General features: G+C 38.0%; 1 long non-coding RNA gene across 1 annotated transcript; it reads left to right on the top strand.

Moving 5' to 3' along the window:
* The first annotated feature begins 10,001 nt into the window (after positions 1 to 10,001).
* On the top strand, positions 10,002 to 13,955 carry LOC127532142 (uncharacterized). The gene is made up of 2 exons (XR_007939407.1): positions 10,002 to 10,236; positions 13,822 to 13,955. It is a non-coding gene; the product is annotated as an uncharacterized LOC127532142 (long non-coding RNA).
* The last annotated feature ends 1,006 nt before the right edge of the window (positions 13,956 to 14,961 follow it).

Raw genomic sequence — 14,961 nt, 5'->3', positions numbered from 1 at the left:
ATAAAGTAAAATATAAATATATATAATAGAAATATATTACACTAATATATTAGAAAATATAAAAATATACATACATACATACATATATATAATATTTTTTGCATTTTTTTAAATATTTGAGTCTTACAGGGTTAACAGATACTTGCTGTTATTTTCACTTTATTCCAACATTTGTTACGTATTTTTATGGCTTCCTTGCTGCCAGACAAGTGTTTTTTTGCTGGATTTTTGTTTTTATTTCATTACATTTTTATCTTTTTACAGTGCCAAGCTTTGACAAAGAAGATAAATGAAATAGGAGTGAAATAAACTGGCAGCCTGCTCACAGTGTAATGAATGAATTGTTTGTGTTTGATTGGGATTCGTGTCAAAAAATTCTAAACACCCCAAACTGAGCCTGGAAGTGACTTTAAAACAGTGAAATTTAATATGTTTCTTTCTAACAACAATAATTAACTATAGATTATATTCTAAAATGTGTTTAAATAACATAAAAAAGCACAAAATGCTTTCCAGAGTCAAAGCAATGAATGGAAACTCATAAAAATCACTGAGGTCACAGCGACACAGAGCAGAGAAAAGTGAGGCCAATGATTAAGACGTACAGCATATGATCTCCAAAATCAATAAATCAGAGAATAAAATGGCAGCGTTAGCCGCTAACATGACAAAGTCCATCATGGAAACAACAAGCAGATATTTTTCAGCCGGGCGTTTCTCCACAAAGCGCTGGCAGACCTCACGTTAGACACAGAATGTTTCAGATAAGCTCATAGTTTAAACGAGGAACATCATCCACAGAATCACAAGTTTATTTTGGTCATCAATCCTCGTTCGGCCTTGTTAGCTGCTTGATATTAAGTTACTCCCTCCAGCTTTCCGGATCTTCACTGCTGAGGTTATGAACTCGGAGGCATAAGAGTGGAGTTTGTACGTTTAAATGTTCTGGCTGAAGCTGCCATCCCATGATGAAACACTCCACTGTCAGAAACAGAAACAGCATTTCATCTACGGCTGCATGCGTCCGAGGTGATCCGAGGACGAAGCTCACAGATCAGGTGAGAAGGCCATGATGGATGTTCTGCTCCGGAGCTGAAGCCTTCATAAATCATTCACCGTGCAGCCAAAGACCAGGAACGTGGTGCATTCTTACACTCACAGCGTGTAATAACTGCACACACCAGGAGAAGGCTCTGCAACACGACATATTTCACTAATGTGTGTTCCGGATCAAACGTGTGATGTTCAGCTGCTGTGGAGAAAACCTGAGAGCGATGCACGCAGAAAGATGTACTTTCCATCTTTATCTTACAGCATCGTTTGTGTCTCTGATGTCAGTAAAAAGGTAAAAATTTATCCTAAAGCACCAACATGAGGCCCGTGGGCCAAAAGCGGTCCTCCAGAGGGTCCAATAATGTAATAAAAACCACAGAGAAGACATTAACTGCAGATTGTAAATTAGTAAAACTATAAATTTAAAATAATTTCTAGACCATGACAAGTTGTTTCGATCAGAATGTAAAATACTAGATTGTTCTTTTGTCATTGTGTCTCATTTTTGGAATATTTTATCTTGTTTTTTGTTGTTTTTTGTCAGATTTTTGTCGTTTGTTATGTTTTGGTCGTTTTGTTTCTCGTTTTTGTTGTTTTGTGTCTCATTTTTGTAATATTTTGTCTTCTTTTTGTTGTTTATGTCATGTTTTTGATGTTTTGCTTCTTGTTTTTGTTGTGTTGTGCCTCATTTTTGTAATATTTTATCTTGTTTTTGTTGTTTTTTGTCTTTTTTTGTCCGTCTTTTATTGCCTGTCCCATGTTTTTGTCATTTTGTTTCTCATTTTTGTTGTATTATGTTTTCTTTTTGTCTCGCTTTTGTCATTTTGTGTTTTGCTTTATTGATTTTTTGTGTAACATTTTTGTCTTGTTTGTTCATTTTTTTGTCGCTCTGTAACTTTTTTGTCTTTTTTTTGTTTTTGTGCCATTTGTATCATTTTTTTTGTCATTTTGTTTCTCACTTCTGTCGTTTTGTGTCTCATTTTGTCATATATTGTCTTGTTTTTTGTTTTTGTCTGACTTTTGTCGTTTGTCTCATGTTTTTGTCGTTTTGTTTCTCGCTTTTTTGTTGTCTTGTGTTTCCTTTTTGTCTTGCTTGCGTTTTTTGTTTTATGTTTGTCTTTTTGTGCTTTGCTTTATTCATTGTTTTGTGTATCGTTTTTGTCTTGTTTGTTCTTTTTTTGGCCCTCTGTTTTTTTTGTCTAATTTTTTGTCTTTTTTGTTTTGTGTCATTTGTATCATTTTGTTTCTTGATTTTGTCGTTTTGTGTCTCGTTCTTGCAATATTTTGTCAGTTTTTGTTGTTTTTTCGTCTGACTTTTGTCATTTGTCTCATGTTTTTGTCATGTTTTTTCTCGCTTTTGACATTTTGTGTCTCATTTTTGTCATATTTTGTCTTGTTTTTGTTGTTTTTTGTCTTTTTAAAAGTAAATACTATATTGTTCAGTTCCAGATAGCTGTGATACCTGTTAGATATTATCTGTAATTTAACAATTAATTTAAAAAATGTGAAATAACAGTTTAATTTTTCAAGCTTTAGCATCCATAATTGGTAAAATAATGATATATTTTGCAAGTTTACAATAAAATAGTGAAAATTTTACCATTCAGAAATGAAGTAGATGGTTCAGCATGTTGTTGTTTTTGTTCTGTTTTTTAACAATCAACATATAAATTAACACTTTTTCTGTGATTTTACTATTTATTATATGTTATTTAGCAAAACTGGGTGGAAAAACTCATTAAAATACCAGCAAACTGTTAAAAAGTGTTCATTTTGTATTTTTACAGTGTGCGTTTGGTAATTTCTCGCCACCTTTTCAACACTCGACCTCAGTGAGGCTCAGCGGCTGATTTGAAGCTGTGATAACGCGTCCCTTCTCCCTCCATTCATGACTTCTTCTGCTTGCTTTGGTCTTCCGTTAAAAAGAGATAAATTAAAGCTGCTCCGTGGCTTCAGCCGTGACCGTGGCGCCTCGACTGAGGGACGGTCTCCATCACACTGGGTTCCCTTCCTCTTCCTGTGTTTTCACCCAGTTTCCTTCCACGCTTTCTTAGATACCGTTCCCCCCGATGGAAGTCTAAACAAACTACAATGCTGTGAAAGTAAACAAACGCACAAACATCATGTCCTCAAACCTCGGCCCTCACCAGAGATCACCGAGTTCAGCCTCGTGGGTCTAATGTTTGACCAGAAAGATGCAGCGTGAGTTTACTGGTTCCTTTTCTGTTTGCCAAACTGAAAACAGGAACCGTTTGTGTGTCAGTAGAACATATTTCTGGTTCTGTTTACTTTATTCTCAGACCAGTAGATCTTACATCAAACCCTGAACACAAACTGCACCAAAATCTGCCAGAAAAAGTCTTTCAAGCTGATATTAAAATGTATTCTGAAGTTTTTTATTAGTTATTAGTTTTTTTTTGCCTCTATTAGATTAATATCCTCCTTTCTTCAATGTATTTTATTTATTCATTTGTATTGCACATTTTTCCCACTTTGTAAAGCAATTTTGCGTGTCTTGGAATGCGCTTTATTGTTATTATATTTGTAAATGTTTGGAATTTTTTTATTTTTTTGCTGATTTAAATCCAGTATAAATGGTGTCATTTTATTTTACGGTCACATTGTTTAAAAAAATGACTTACCATCTTAACAATACATTTTTTTAAGGGAGCATTATGTACAGATTTGACCTACTTTTTTTTTTACAGTCAATATGAAAATAATTTTTTTTTTACAAGACTAGAGAAAATCTGTAAAATAGCAGCCAAAATATTATTTAACCTTTTTAATCATTAATATATAGAGATAAATTTTCTTTAAAATAATGGCAAATATCTGTAAAATAATAATATGTTATGGTTTAAATACAGTATGAAAAAAGTTTAATTTTACAATGAAATCTAAAAGAACAAATTATTATTTGTAACCATAAAGATTTTTTATTTTTGATACTTAGATTTTTGGCCTGTTTATTTATTTATTTCTTAAATTATTAAACCATTTATTTATTTATCATGTATTATTATTATTATTATTATTATTATTATTATTTATTCACTACATTCAGCTGGCAGCCTTATTTTCTTCACAAATGAAGATTTATGGACATAAAACAGCTGAAAATTTGTCATCTTCTTATAAATTATCAGCGTTAACAATTAGTCAGTTAAGCATTATTTAGTTATATCTATTTATTCCGTATTTTATTCCAACACACGTCATCTCTACTGCAGGATGGATTTAAAAAAAACTGCAAATATGGATTATAATAATGTATATAACAGTAAAACAGACACAGTGGAGCTTTCCTGGATCAACTGCTTTTAATTTTTCATGACATACTTTTAAATAACAAACAAAACGGAGCTTTTCCAGCGTTTCCGTCGAACCGCTCGATAAAGAAGAAACAGAAACCTCGTTGACGTGTGACAGGACGTCGCATTAAGAAGAATGTTCGCTGAACAATCCGCTCCAACGGCCTCTGGCACTTTACATGTAATTACTATGTTCTGCACGAGATCAGACGATAAGGGCCCGTGTTTTGCTTGTCATTCCGGTTTTGTTAAACCAAAATTATAGCCAAACGGTTGTTGTGTGAGTTTACATTAGTGCAACACAAAAAAAGAAAAAAAGCACACAACCAGTCATCATCAGATCACACTGTAAAAGAAAATAATACATTTTTACAGTAAGCTGTGGTTACCAGAACGCTGCCATAAAATCACAGTAAAACATTTTCTTCATTTACAGTGATGTTGATTTTATGGTTAATAAATGCATATTTTGCTGTGAAGTTTTAACCTTCAAAGAAATTTTAGTTTTACATGAAAATTTACATGGAAACACCATAAAAGATGAAGTCTGTGTGACCTACTGTAAATATTACAGCATTTTTTTAGTGTATTTAACTTTTAATACGTGTATTTTTAGCAAACATTCTGGTTATAGCTGCCATAAATATTAAACCATATGTCTGTTCATCAGTTACAAAGGTCCAAAGTGTGTTTTTTATATGAAATAAATGCAAAAATCACCATGTTACTCGCTATAAATATCACAACATGTCTCCGTTATCAGTAGAAACTGTGAAAAGTGGAATTCTTTTTGAGAAATAAATGCAAAAATGACAGTATTGATGCTATACATATGACAGCATGTTTCTTTTAAATAACTGAAAGGGAAGGGAAATATCATTTTTTCCCTGATTAACTTATTTACAGTGATTCAGTTTGAAATAAACTGAAACTGTTTACAGATTTTTACTGTCATGGCTCTTCTTCCTCGTTCCTCTTTTCCACCATCCGTCCCCGCCCACCTCATGCTATTAGACATATAATGGAAGTCCAGATTAATGGTTAATTTCCAGGAAACCCCCGTGTTCTGTCATAAAGTGCTTTCCATTAATTAGGGACTCTGTTTCTCAGAACGGAGGGAAAGAGGAGACGGGTGATTAATGAGCTAACTAGAGCAGTTGGCGGCTCGTGTGAGCGTGAGAGTCAAGACAGAGAGAAACAAAAAGAAAAAGAAAAAGCCTGAGCATGGAAATTCATTGAAGGGGTAGCTGGGTGCAGAGCTGAAGTGGCAGAGAGGCCTGGTGATTACGCCCTCTGTGGTGCCAGCTGTCCAGCAGACGGACGGGGATGGGTGTAGGCTGCACTCAGAAATGCTAACAAGGAGGGTAGACAGGCGGCTTATTGACTTCTTTTACTCCCTGAAGGTGTAAAGTTCATTCTGCTGGACGCTGAGATGAGATGCTGCAGCAAAGTTCTGCCCTGTGGGACCATAGACTGTACATAAAGATCGACGTAGCATCTGGCTCCAAAAATGAAGCCCACCCGGAAGTGACAAGAACTTGCAATGTCACGCCGTCCGCTAGGGTTGGCTCCAAAAAGTTTTTGCTCCATAGACCCCAATTCATCACCACAAAAATAAAATTTGATAGACTGATTTTCTACAGGGCTGCACAGTGGAATAGTGGTTAGCACTTTCACCTTGCAGCAAGAAGATCCCCGGTTCAAATCCCGGCCTGGTCCTGGGATCTTTCTGCATGGAGTTTGCATGTTCTCCCTGTGCATGCGTGGGTTTTCTCCGGGTACTCCGGCTTCTTCCCACAGTCCAAAAATATGCTGAGGTTAATTGGTTACTCTAAATTGCCCGTAGGTGTGAATGTGATTGTGATTGTGTGTCTGTATATGTAGCCCTGCGACAGACTGGTGACCTGTCCAGAGTGTCCCCTGCCTTCACCCGAGTCAGCTGGGACAGACTCCAGCACCCCCCATGACCCTAGTGAGGATAAAGCGGTGTTTTGAGGATGGAATGGAATGATTTTCTACAGCTCAGGATTTTTTCCCGTTAGTTTTCATGGTCAAAATGAGAGATCAGGTGGCTGATCTTAAAATAAATCAATACTGAATTTTAAATAAATCGTTAAAGTTGACGGAGCCAGGGGGCGTGGCTATACTTGATAGACAGTCTTGTCTGGAATGACTGACAGATCCTTTAGGGCGAGGCTTTCAGCAGGCTTATTCCATGGAACTTGGCTTTCATCCACATTTAGATTATTTCAACAGTAAACTTCAGTAAGTTACTTTGACAACTAGTGATAAAGTTTACCTCAGTTTGTGGAAGCTAACGTTGTTAGCGTAGGCTGAATTCCGAAAGCAGCAACAGAAGCCTCTGCGGTAAAATGTGGGCGGGATCAGAGAGTCTTCAGCTCTCAGTCTGACCCCCCCATAGACTGGTCCTGCCCCTAGTTTCTCTCCGGTCCAGCCTGTTTGATGACGCTTTTTACGTCACTGGCTCCAAAAAATCCAAAATGGCGACCAGGAAGTAGCAAAATCCGGGCTTCATTTTCTGGGCGTTGAAACCAACGGGTGACGTCACGGTTAGTTTACGCCTGTGTGGGACGCAAAGACTGAATACTGAGGGAAATAATGACTAAAAGTGCATCCCTACATCTTTAAAAACATCTAAATCATTAAAACTGTTGGAGTTTAATTCAACCAAAAACAGTTTTATTTGCATTATTTGATTATTTCTAGTTTACATCATCTAACATAAAGGTACTGTATTTCTGTTCTATGATCTTATTCTGCATAATGAGAATTTAGCTGGAGATTAAATAAGAAGCCTTTATTCAGGCAATTTATACATATTTTTACACATTGTTTCCTTGTCTGAAAAAAGTCCAAAAATTCAGCACAAAAATTCCCCAGATTTCAGAAAATTTGAAAAACCTTCAGGAAGAAAATTCCAATAATTCCTTAAAAGTTTTCCTTAAAAGTTTTATTCACAAATCCCTCAAATTTGGCAAGAAATTCTTGTAAATATTTTTTTTTAAATGTGTAAAAATGTTCTCAAAAAATCCTAAAAGTATTTTTTTAACATTTTTCTTCCAAAAGATGTTCAAAAAATCTCCCAAAAATGTTGTAAATGTGGACATCAAAGGTTTCACTATGAACATTTTTTTTTTCCCCACATTTTCAAACTTTAAAACGGATCAGTTTTGACCCGCAGGACGACCCGAGGGTTAAAACAGTTTTATTAAAGATCAGAAACAGTGACGACGCCGGCCCGGTTCTGCTCCAGGATTTATTCCTTCAGTTTGGTTTTAGGGCAAATAAACAAACAAGCAAAAACTTGTTCTGGGGTGAGCTTCAGGCAGATCGTTTCCCGTCTTTATGCCGAGCCAAACGAGCTTGACGCTATCAGTTATTTGATATTTAAAGGTAAAGATTTGACATTCTGGGAGATGTGGTTTTGTGTTTTGTGTTGCAGAGAAGAAGATCAGAATAGATAGTTTAATATTTCAGATTTCAGAGTAGAGATCCTGCTGCAGCTCAGGTGGTTCGGGCATCAGATTCCTCTTGGACGGCCACATTTGGAGGTTTTCTGGGCAGGTCCAGCTGAGATGAAAACCCTGGAATCTCACTGGAGGAATTATACTCTGTAAAAACAACTACAAACATTAACACATCAGTTTGCATCAGTCTTTTTGAGTTGTGGTAACTTTTAATGAGATTGAGTTCAACCAACAATTCATAATGAGTTATGTGAAATAGCTTTTCCTCTACATTTAAAAAGTATTTTTATTTATCATCTGCTTAATAAATGGTGGCACAAACATGTTTTTACACTGATTACTCATAAAATGAAGTTGTTGCAACTGCTTTTTCTACAATATTTAAAAGGAATTTTAAGTATTATAAATTTAATAATCATAGTTTAAAACATTTTTTTAAGTTGACAACTGTTAAAAAAATGAAGTTGCTCTTTCAACTTTATGAAATGAATTCATTCAGCAACAAAACTGTTCCTGTTGTCTTCATTTACGGGCACAAAAAAATATCGCTTCCTTGTCTGAAAAAAATCCAGAAATTCATTAAAAAAATTTCCCAAATTTCTGAAAATTTACAAAACTTTCAGGAAGAAAATTTAATTCCTTAAAAGCTTTATTTAAAAAAAAATCCCCCAAATTTAGCACAAAAGTTCTTGCAAATATTTTCAAAAAATTTGTAAAAATCTTCCCAAAAAAATCCTAAAAATATCTAAAGTGATTACAAATATGTCAATAAAATATTTACATTATTCACAAAAATCTTTGGCTTTCCATTTCCAGGCTGTGCTAACCAGCTAGTCGTTGCAGCTTCATGGCGCGTTCACATCACATCTGCGTTAACATCCAGGACAGAAACACAACAAGGAAAGCGGGTAAAAGCTCTGCTATAACCAGCTGCACCTTATAAAGTGCATAATAAGCAATCATGGACTTCACATCAACCACACTCCCTCGTTAAAGTTAATTAAACATTGAAATTGAGTAGATGGAGCTTCATTGGCATATTAAAGCATCCGTCTTTCTAATTTGTTTTGCGAGTTCGTATTAAACAAAGTGGAATCTCCAGTAATGAGTGACTGGCAGCAGCAGCCGTGATTCATCTGATGACAGAAAAGTCGTAAACATGGGAATTTATCAAATTAAATCAAATCAAAGCAAATCAAATCAAGCTTTATTGTCATTCAGCTTTACATACAACAGTAATGCAGGTAAAAACTTCACTGCAAGACAGTAAATGCACTATAATGCTGTGGATTGACATGAAAATGATTTTTTTTTCTGTCACAGCTCATCAGGTAGATCAGCTGCACCTGCAGTAGAGCTCAGCTGAGGGCTGTTGGTGATCAGCGTGGCTGGAGATGATTTAAGAGAGGTTTCTGATGCAGACAGAGGCTCAGAAGGTTCAGCAGCATCAGACGAACACTGGGTTTACGTGTCTGAATGTGAGAATCAAGTTGTTCTTTGCTTCTTTTTTTCCAAACACCCCCAACAAAACTCCCAAATAGGTTGTGTTTTGGGTCATAAATTTTACCTTTTCAAAGATTCGTCGGGCGGTCGTTGGGACAAATCTCACTCAGCCCATTTTTACTTTTAACCTTATTTTGAGTGAGCAGTTTTTGTTAGTTTCCACATTTATGACAGAAAGAAAAGACAGAAAGTTCACCCACAGCAGATGCAGAGCTCATGTCTGAAGAGAAGACCAAATTATGAGACATGAAGAAGGCACAACAGGAAAAATGATGCAGAAAATAACAGCTTTCCAGTAGGATTTCAGGCTGCTTGGTGGTTAGTACTGTCGCCTTGCAGCCAAAAGATCCCCGGTTTGCATCCTGGCCTGGGTCTGGCATTTCTCTGCATGTTCTCCCTGCTGGCTTTTCTCCAGGTTCAACCCACAATCCAAAAACATGATGGGGTTAACTGGTGATTCTAAACTGTCTGTAGATGCGAGTGTGATTGTTTGTATCCCTCCCTAATGAGGATTGTTCTAACATAGACTTTTGGTGCAGCTCAGACACATCATCAGTGATCACTACTGGGTTCATTGGGTGCTTTGGGTCTCACAGCATCAGACGCCCTCCTCCAGGTGACCCAGCCGGATAATGGATGGATGTTTAGTTTTGTGTTCTGGAGGGAGGAAACGTAACATTAAGGACAGAAGTAGTAAGACACCTGGCTACACTTTTATGACATCCTAGATCTAGAAGCATTAATACAGAACTGGTCTCCTCTTTTCAGCTTCTGTCATCCTAATGGGCACTTATGGGTTCAGGAACTGGTGTTGGATGAAAAAGCCTGGCTTACAGTTCCCGTTCCACTCCATCCAGAAGCTGCTGAATGGGGTAGAGGTCAGTCAAGTTCTTCCACACCAAGCTATGTGTTTTTGGACCTTGCTTTATACACTGCAACAAAAAGGGTGTTCCCCAAACTGTTCGTACCAAAATATTCAAAATTGACCTCATAAAATAAATGTGTTCCCTAAATATTGCCCAAATTTGTCAAAAATGGCCCAAAATATGTGCTAGAAAATTACTAGACTAGAACTTGCTCAAATTTGCCCAGAACTTGCTAAAAATAAAAATTCTTCTGAATTGTTCAAAATCTGTCCAACATGAGTTAACTGTCTAGGATGGCTGAGAAGGATTTAAAAAATTACAGAAAATGTGTCCAAAACGGGTTCAAAATGACTTCAAAATGTCTTCAAACGATATAAAAAAATCCTCTAAAAAGTAGTAATTATTCACAGTTACAGCTTTATAAACAATTTATGGTCCTCAGCAGTGGATTTGTAGTAGGATCACAATCAGCTGATGTAGTGTTCACTTGTTGTCATGGTTACAGTGACGCCGAGCCGCTATCTGGCAATGATACAGAATCTTTAACAAATCCGTGGATCCAGACTATAAGCTGCATCACTGCCAGAATCCAATCAGGTGGTCTTTGTGTCGTTTCTGACCTTCCCTGAAGATTTCATCCAAATTCGTTAGTCTGTTTTTGAGCAACGTTGCGAACAGACAGACAGGCAGACAGTCAAATCAATGCCGATTGTCACATAACTCCACCGTGTTCCTTCTATTCTATTCTCTTCCCTTTGCTGCTATAGAACTGCAAATGTTCCCACTGTAGGATCAATAAAGGCTTATTTCATCTTAAGAGATGTGCCCCAATACTTTTGTCCACGTAGTAAAAGTGCAACTTCCACAACAAGCAAGTATTCCTTTAAGTCAGGAGCAGCTCCAAATAGATAAATATTTTAGCTGGCTGATGTTCCCGACCCTTGGCGGTGTTTGTATGCAGAGATTCCTATGAACATCAGATTAAGAGGGCAGCCTGGCGCGGGTCCAGAGGTCTGGTTCGACATTATCTGCAGCACCCCTGAATGTTTTCATAGCGGGGCCTGCTGGTCTCCACTGCTGGCCTGGCAGTGGGCAGCAGGAGTGTTTGTGCGTGCATGAGTGTTTATGTACGCCTGTGTGTGTGTGTGTGTGTGTGTGTGTGTGTGTGTGTGTGTGTGTGTGTTCTTGTACTTGCTACATTGTGAGAACCATTTTCTGCATTTAACTATCAAAGTGAGGACATTTTTACAAAGTGAGGACATTTTGGCCGGTCCTCACTTTGAAACAGCCATGTTTGAGGGTGAAGACTTGTTTTTAGAGAACAGGTATGAATTGAGGTTTGGTTAGGGTTAGGGTAAGGATTAAGTTTAGGCCATCAGTTGTGATGGTTAAGGTTAGGGTAAGGCTCTAGGAAATGCATTACGCCTATGGAAGTCCTCACTAAGATAGAAGTACAAACATATGTGTGTGTGTGTGTGTGTGTGTGTGTGTGTGTGTGTGTGTGTGTGTGTGTGTGTGTGTGTGTGTGTGTGACTGCAGAGTAAACTGCCGCCTTGGTGGGGCAGCTCGCCGTCTGCCATGCCTCTGGTCCTCAGCCATTAGGGGAGCGATGAAGCTGATGACATGTTGTTCCTGTGACGCCCCGGCCTCTCCTCTCTGCTCTGGAGCTGTGGGAGTCTGACGGTCTGCCGCTGGACAGACACACAGACGCAGGGACGGCGTTTATTTTGGGAGGTGGTTTGGTGCCGGACACCCTGTCTGCTCTCAAGCCTCCATGCAGCAGCAGCACCTCCACCCACCCAGCCACCCCCCATTCCCACGCTCACAACACACACACACACAGACACACACACACCTCAGCGCCGGCAGCAGGACGCGGTTATTTGACAGCAGCAGCCAAAAGTGAAGACAACTGACGGGCTGCTGACGTGCATTCTTTTAAAGCATCACTCCACAAGCGGAGAAATTCACCGTGTAAATATTATTTTAACGCTACTTCTGCCTCCACGCCCAGTTAGCTGTTCAGCTCAACACTTTAATGGGGATCCTTTCTTTAAAACATTCTCACAACAACTGTTCACGCAGAGGTTAGTGAACATTCTAAAAGTCTTTAAAGTAACCAGTTCTGCTCTTTAACCCTGTAAAACCCACTGTTGCAGAACAGTTGTGGTGATTTAACAGCAATTTACCGTCTACGTTCCAACCCTCACCGATGGTCATGAGCTCTGGGTAGTGACGTAAAGAACCAGATACTGGATACAAGCGTCTGAAATGAGCTTCCTCTGTAGGGTGACTGGGCTCAGCCTTAGAGATAGGAGGAGAAGATCAGACATCTGGAGGGAGCTCAGAGTAGAGTTGCTGATCCTTCACCTCTGAAGGAACCAGTGGAGATGGTTTGGACATCTGATTCAGATCCTCCAGGGAGACTTCCTTTGGAGGTTTTCTGAACACGTCCGCCTGGGGTAGATCCAGAACCTGCTGGAGGGATTATGTATCTCATCTGGCCTGGGAACGCCTCAGTATCCTCCAGGAAGAGTTGGAAAGTGTTGCTGAGTGGAGGGACGTCTGGAATGACCTGCTTCATCTGCTGCCTCTGTGAACCGATGGATGGATGGATGGATGGATGGATGGATGGATGGATGGATGGATGGATGATGGATGGATGGATGATGATGGATGGGTGGATGGACAGATGGTTGGATGGATGGATGAATGGATGGATGGGTGGATGATGGATGGATGGATGAATGAGTGGATGGATGGATGGATGGATGGATGGACGGATGGATGGATGAATGGATGGATGGGTGGATGATGGATGGATGGATGAATGAGTGGATGGATGGATGGGTGGATGGGTGGATGGATGGATGAATGGATGGATGGATGGGTGGGTGGATGGATGGATGGATGGGTGGGTGGATGGATGGATAAAGAAGGAAGCACCACTGGGGTATAAATGTTAAATGTAATCACCAAATTTCTGTATTAAAACAAACTTAGACATGCAAAAAGAAAGTTTTCTTGTATATTTAATTACCTTTATACACATAACTTGCCTGTGGTTAATGTAAACGTATTTCAGTCTTTATGCTCGCTGTGTCCACAGTTATTATATGAACACTATAGAAGCTGTGTTTGTCCATAAACTCTTATCAGATCCTGACGTCAGGCTAATGTCTTCCTCTCTGACTCACATTAATCACCGCTCAGGTGGACTTTGGCTTCGGCCTTTTGATGTCATTGTTGCTGTTATTATCACATGTAGTCTCATTTTAATTCAGATTACAGATGTGCTGTCAGTAAAATAACACAAAAACAGATCTCAGAGTGTTCCTGCTTTGCCTGAGTGTCCTCACTGTGACATTTCAATGTGTCCGCGTCTCTTACTAAGTTAACGTTGGTGGTAATTACAGGCTTTTATTTTAAAAATGCATCCAGTTGTTCTGGCACACCTGACCCCGTAATAAACCTGCATTTTTTTTGACAACATGACACATTACTGAGTGTTGACTTCTACAAGTGTGTGTTACGCCCGCTTTGATTTATGTGCTTGAGTCTACTGAGGTAATAACTGACTTTATTTTTGTCATTTAGAGTTTCTAAGAAGTGGCAGAGAACAGCAACATGGAGGAAACCACAGCAGGAACAGTGGATGTTGGATCGTCAATAATGTCAAACTTCTCACCAGTCTATAGTTTATATGAGAAAAATAAACACACGTGCTGATATTTTAAAAGAAAATCGCTTTTTTTTTGGACATTTTAGTGCATTAATATTTAGGTTTTTCATGTTTTGGTACATTAATATCCAAGTTTCTAACATTTTAGTGCACCAATATTCAATTTCTGATGCTTTAGTCAGGTTATATTCATGTTTTACATATTTTGGTGGGTTCACATTCAGGTTATGGATGTTTTAGCGCAGCAGTATTCACTTTTTAGAAGTTTTAGTGCAATAATGTACAGGTCTGTGACGCATTGGTATGTCAGTTTTTACGTCGTTGTGCATTGAAATCTTGTTGTTTTTGTTTGTTTGGTTGCACTAATGTTCAAATTGAAGACAATATAGTACATTAATATCCAGTGTTTTCCCATTTTGCTGCCTTAATATGCAAATATGTGACATTTTACTGCATTTACATACACGTTTCTGATGGCCTTAGTGCGTCAACACTCAATGTTTGACATTTTAGTGCATAAATATTTTGGTTTTTGATGTTCTGGTACACCAGTATTCAAGTGTCTAACATTTTAGTGCAACAATATTTAGTTTTTGATGGATTAGTCTGGAAATATTCAGATTTTACATATTTTGGGAGGTTCACATTCAGGTTATGGGTGTTTCAGTGCATTTACATACACATTTTTGGCATTTTTGGTACATCAATACTCAGTTTTTGACATTTTTGTGCATTAAATCTGGTTTGTTGCTGTTTGGGTGCACTAAAATTTGAATAGTAGACTTTAATATGCAAGTTTTTGATGTTTAGGAACGATTACAGGCTGAAAGATTCTATCAGCTCCTTGAAGTTCCTCAAAATGTGATTAATTTTCTGTATCTTTGACGATTAACTGGATTTGACATAAATTCAGAACTATTTGGATTTCATAGAAGGATCCAACTTGCTTTCTTTTTAAAAAGTCGTCAATCATCGGTTTTTGGGATGAAACGTTCATGAAGCAACATTTGGCTGCTTCTGCAAAGAAATGACAACGAACAATTGAGTTATTGTGG

This window comes from Acanthochromis polyacanthus, chromosome 2 (genome assembly GCF_021347895.1).
Source record: "Acanthochromis polyacanthus isolate Apoly-LR-REF ecotype Palm Island chromosome 2, KAUST_Apoly_ChrSc, whole genome shotgun sequence".
NCBI lineage: Eukaryota > Metazoa > Chordata > Actinopteri > Pomacentridae > Acanthochromis > Acanthochromis polyacanthus.
This window is presented reverse-complemented; position numbering and strand designations above follow the sequence as displayed.